Source organism: Capsicum annuum, chromosome 12 (assembly GCF_002878395.1).
Source record: "Capsicum annuum cultivar UCD-10X-F1 chromosome 12, UCD10Xv1.1, whole genome shotgun sequence".
In the NCBI taxonomy this organism is placed as follows: Eukaryota; Viridiplantae; Streptophyta; class Magnoliopsida; order Solanales; family Solanaceae; genus Capsicum; species Capsicum annuum.
The window spans coordinates 38,763,170-38,769,052 of NC_061122.1; the positions used below are offsets into that span (position 1 = coordinate 38,763,170).

At 31.3% G+C, this 5,883-nt stretch overlaps 1 long non-coding RNA gene across 2 annotated transcripts; it reads left to right on the forward strand.

Annotated features, from left to right (window-relative positions):
- The first annotated feature begins 852 nt into the window (after positions 1 to 852).
- LOC107849824 lies at positions 853 to 5,174 on the forward strand. 2 transcript variants are annotated; one of them, XR_007048573.1, is made up of 3 exons: positions 853 to 953; positions 1,376 to 1,435; positions 4,743 to 5,174. It is a non-coding gene; the product is annotated as an uncharacterized LOC107849824 (long non-coding RNA). The 2 variants fall into 2 exon arrangements; XR_007048574.1 differs by lacking the exon at positions 4,743 to 5,174 and adding an exon at positions 1,629 to 2,648.
- The last annotated feature ends 709 nt before the right edge of the window (positions 5,175 to 5,883 follow it).

Sequence of the window (5,883 nt, forward strand, 5' to 3'; positions counted from 1 at the left end):
TCTACCATCAAAGCTAACATTGTCTCCAATTATCATCTACACATTGTCAACCATCATGCATTCATTTTTAGTCATCGCAATTAATACCTTCAACTACTAACATCAATTAATTTCACATCACAACCACCACCACAATCAATCACCACCATCATAACAGTCACTATAATACCAACCATCATAACTATTACTACCAACATTATGAATTACTAACATCATCATTACCATCGCTACCACCATTACAAACCATCTCCACTATCACTAACAAATATAATTTTTTTTCTTAAATCAAATAATAAGTTTATTATATTAAATTATATATTTTTCTAATATATAATTATTTTTTATTTAAATTGTTATTTTTTACTATATATATAAATAAAAGTTTTTGCACATTCAGATATTGAAAAACAAACAGCCGTAATCATTTAATTTTTAGAGCTAGAGACAAAATCTTGATCACTGAAATATGCATTCTGATTCAGACTTCAGAACCTTAATAAAAGCAAATGCAGCCTAAGGGACTCTTTCTCTTGCAATTAGAGATGTACACACAAATTTTATGGGTTCAATCAAATTTAATAATTTTTTAATTTAAATTCTATACTTTTCTTATATAATATATATATATATATATATATATATATATATATATTATTTCTACTATTTAATAAGTGAAGGCTCCAAGGTTCGATGAAGGGCATTCCTCTTAATATAGCCAGATCTGAGGCTTTTTTGTCTTCCCAAATATCATACGTGTGTATTGATTAAAGACCCACGTGGTCTATACTTTTGTCTTTCTAAAAATTTTATACCTTTTCATTTATCTCATTTTATGTTTCTCTCTCCGTTGTTCTTCTTCCTTTGCTTTCTAGTGTGTTTTTTTCTATCTTTTTAGTTTTATTTCAGTATTTCTGATTTCTCTTATAATTTTCTGGCTACATTCACTATATTTGGTAAGTTTTCTCCTGTTCTTTTAGGAATTTCTTCCACAAAATCCTACATTTGCTTGAAAGTTTGTTTTATTTTTTATTTTATTTTGGTAATTCTATTTGATCCGCACATGTCTGATTAAAAATAATTAAATAGTACATGTAATTGCATATTATTTTGGATTGTTGATCGTAAATGTAAGTTTCCAACTTTAGGTACTAATTAATTACTGCAAGTCAAATCTCTTGTACAAAATTTTGTAATGTTAAGCTTGATGTTGGAATATTAGCTCTTTGGTACATAATTTATTTAGCTATTGATAGCATGATTTATTTGTAAACATATTTTATGGAACTGCATATATTGCACTGACGTTCCATTTTTATTTATTTTATCTTTTGTACCTTTTCTCATTTTTATTTTTTTTGCTATGAGTAACTTGAAGCTACGAAGACTGATGAACCCAAGATATTCGGTAATATGTCTAAAACAACTTAACTATTTGGTAAGAATTTTTATTGTTTCTCCTTTTATATTAGAAAGTAGATGTAAGTTGTTTGTTCCTATGTTAGATTATATTTTATTTAGTTACTTGAATTGATGTTTATGTTCATTCACTATTTAGAATGGTGTTAATACAATTTGAAATGTATCAACATAAAATGTAAAAAAAATCATGGTTGATTCTATTTCAACAGCTGAGAATCTGGATGGAGCTCCGCCCAAGTCAGCATATGTTCCATCACATCTCAAAACAAACCTTTAACTGATCCTACTGCACAAGCTTCATATATTAGGGCTGTTGCATTTGGTAATAACCATGGTAGTTATGGTGTACCAAATGTTTTTGGGACTAATTGGAGTGGTCAAAAGAATGAAAACAAATCTTTTTATGCTGGTTGAGGAGGACGTGTTGGTGGTGGAAATAGCAGAAGTGGTGGTTGGGATTATGGGAGGGGTTGGGAAGTTAACTCGTAGACGTGGTGGTTGGGATTATGGGAGGGGGTGGGAAGTTAAACCTTTTAAGGATGATGATAGTGAAACTGTTGGTAAATAAGAAAGTTTTGTAGTCAATTTTAATGCATTAGAGGGTATTCCAGTGGAAACGATCGGGGAGAATATGCCACAAAATTCTTTTTTTCTTTTAGGGGTTTCTGCCACAAAATTCTTGATTTCCTTGAAAGTTTGTTTTATTTTTTATTTTATTTTGGTAATTATATCTGATCCACACATGCTTGATTGAAAGTAATGAACTAATACATGTAATTGTCTATTATTTTGGATTACTTATCGTTAATGTATGTTTCTGACTTTAGGTACTAATGAACTACTATAAGCCAAATCTCATGCGCAAAATTCTGTAATTTTAAGCTTGATGTTAGAATAAGAGCTCTTTGGTACATAATTTATTTAGTTATTGATAGAATAGTGTCACGATTTGAGTCAATGCCCTAGCTACGATGAGTATCCCGAACCACGAGGGTCCGAGAGACCCCTTAGCACATCATCATGAGCATAACTTAAACTAAAACAAAGCGCGGAAGATAAATAGAATCATAACAATACCTTAATCAAATTTAATAAATTCAGTGCATCACTCCATAAGTAAACACAAATCCATTCTACACTAATCTCTGAAGTCTCTACTGAAATGAAAAATACTAGTCTGACTAAACAAGGACAAAGCCCCAGGCCAAAACCATAAAACTGACTGAGATTATATCTAAATAGAATGCCTTTCAGTGTAAGGGGGCTCAACAAAATCTTAAAATCTAGGAATAATTTACTACTGAGCTGAACCCCGAGACTGAGCCTCTGAACCTTTAGAGAGGGAGTCAACACTCGAAAGCACTGGAATATAGAACATTAAAAAAATACACATACTTCATGTAAAATAAGTGAGAGTATTATGAAAACAAGTTATCATAATATTCATAGAAACACATGGGCATAATCAATGAGCATCAAAACATTCTGGTAAGTCATGACTCAACTCATTGTTTTACTTCTAAGCTAGATAGTACACCCTACAAGTCTACAATCCCACGGACTATATGGAATCCACCATTAACTCATCGACTAAGCCCTCTATTCGAGTTAGCCACAAGGATGAGAGTGTCTGGTCTAGTATACCTCTGCCGCAAAGCAAGTATACAATAATCATCCATAATTTAGGACAAGATCAATCTTACATTGACAAAACATGATTTTGGGTAATGAGTTGTCTGAACTCATTCCTTCTTTTGGTAATCATCCAACTCTCTTAGAGTCTAGTTTTAGTATTTTAAAACATGATTTTTTCTCAAAACATAGTTTGAAGTCTTAAAAGTATGTAGTCTAGTTTGTTCTGAGTTTGTTATAGCATTTGTCTAATTTGGTATCGTCATGCCAAGACTTGCAAGTCGTATAAGTCATATCATATCATATCTTGGTCTTTTCAATCAAAAATCATGTTATTGGACCAAAAAAACATTTAATCAATATAAAAGAGTTCTTATTTCAAAAGATGTAAAACTCATACAAAATACTCCCTTTTAGTACCTCAACATAGGTGGTCATCTCTATCATCAAGCATATGCAATTTCCCATTAGGACACAAAGCATTTACAAATTGATAAAACACCCCATCATAGTATCATAAAGCAATACAAATCAATAATTGATAATGTAATTTAAACTCAAGTTTTCAACCATTCGTATAAAGATAATAGATTTCATAACAAGAGAGGGGATTTCATAAATCATGCTCTCATATAACTTCTCAAAACTTATAACATACATACACATGAATATAATTCAAGATTAGAAAAAACCTCATAGTTTAAACAAGATTTCATCAAAAAATGGGGTCCCCAATGCATTCTCTTTAATAATTTAAAAACTCATAATACGTACATACATATACACTCTTAAATCTTGTAAAAACATTAAATCTTACGCCTATGAGATTTAGGATGGTCCCACATACCCTGATAATGACAAGAACGTAAGAAAATTTGATGCTTTGGATATTGAAATTCTAAAGACCTAAGTGTTTTCTTTCTTCTGACTAATAGAACAAAACTTAGGGATTTCACAGAGGTCATAACATGTTTTGGGGATGTATTAAATCATGGGGAATAGTTTAAAAGGAAAAAGACCAAAAAGTCCCTCTAAGACATTTAAATATAACCATGAGAAACACAGCCTCCGCGATGCAGGGGCTATCTCTAGGACTACCCACCGCGATGAGGTACCCATCATGGAACCAGCCTCTGTGACACGGGGATATCGTGGAGGCTTACTGCCTCCGTGTCCCAAAAATGCCTCGAACCCCATCAAAAAATGTCGATATTCATTCGGGTTATCCTTTTTACATTCCCAAATATAATTTGAGTCAAAAATTAATATTTCAAGTATGGAAAGATCAAAAGTTAAATAGATGAAATTTGAGGGCATTAAATATAGTTTTTCTATAAACTTATTTTATGGTACTGCGTATATTACACTGACATTCTATTTTGATTTATTTTTAGCTTTTGTACCTTTTTCTTATTTATTTTTTTGCTATGAGTAACTTGAATCTACGAAGACTTATGAAACCATGATATTTGATGATATGCCTAAAACAACATAACTATTTGGTAAGAATATATATTGTTTCTGTTTTGCTATTAGAAAGTAGATATAAGTTTACGTTCCTTTGTTAGATTGTATTTAATTTAGTCACTTAAATTGATGTTTATGTTCATTCACTATTTAGAATGGTGTTAATATAATTTGAAATGTATCAACATAAAATATAAAAAAAATCATGGTTGATTCTATTTCAGCAGCCTAGAATCTGGGTGGAGCTCCGTCCAAGTCAGTATATTTTCCACCACAGCTCGAAACAGACCTTCAATTGATACTCCTACACAATTCTCATACATTGGGGCTACTGCATTTGATAATGACCATGGTGGCTATGGTGTCCCAAATGTCATTGGGAGTCATTAGAGTGGTCAAAGGAATGAATACAAATCTAGTTATACTAGTAGAGGAAGACGTGGTGGTGGTGGTGAAAATAGCAGAAGTGGTGATTGGGATAGTGGGAGGGGTCATAAATTTAACCCCTTTAAGGACGATTATAGTGAAGCATTTGGAGAATAAGAGAGTTCAGCGATCAATTTTGATGCATCTGAGGATATTCCGGTGGAAATGATTGGAAGAATGTGCCACAAAATTCTCCTGTTCTTTTAGGTATTTCTGAGACAAAATTCTAGATTTCCTTAAAATTTTGTTTAATTTTTTATTTTATTTTGGTAATTCTACCTGATCCATACATGTGTGATTGAAAATAATTAACTGGTACATATAATTACATATTATCTTGAATTACTGATCGCTAATGTGTGTTTCTGACTTTAGGTACTAATTGATTACTACAAGCCAATTCTCTTATGCAAAATTCTATAATGTGAAGCTTGATGCTGGAAGATTAGCTTCTTGGTACATAATTTTTTAGTTATTGATAGCATGATTTATCTGTAAACATATTTTATGGTACTGCATATATTACACTGATATTTCATTTTGATTTATTTTTATCTTTTGTACCTTTTTCTTATGTTTTTTCTATGAGTAACTTGAAACTACGAAGACTGATGAACCCAATATATTCAGTAATATGCCTGAAACAACTTAACTATTTGGTAGGAATTTTTATTGTTTCTCTTTTACTACTAGAAAGTAGATGTAAGTTGTATGCTCCTTTATTAGATTGTATTTGATTTAGTCACTTCAACTGATTTTTATGTTCAATCACTATTTAGAATGATGTTAGTATAATTTGAAATTTATCAACATCAAATGTAAAAAAAAATCGTGATTGATTCTATCTCTGAAGCCAAGAATCTAGATAGAGCTCCACCCAAGTTAACATATATTCCACCACATCTTGAAACAGACCTTCAATCGATCCTTCTACACATG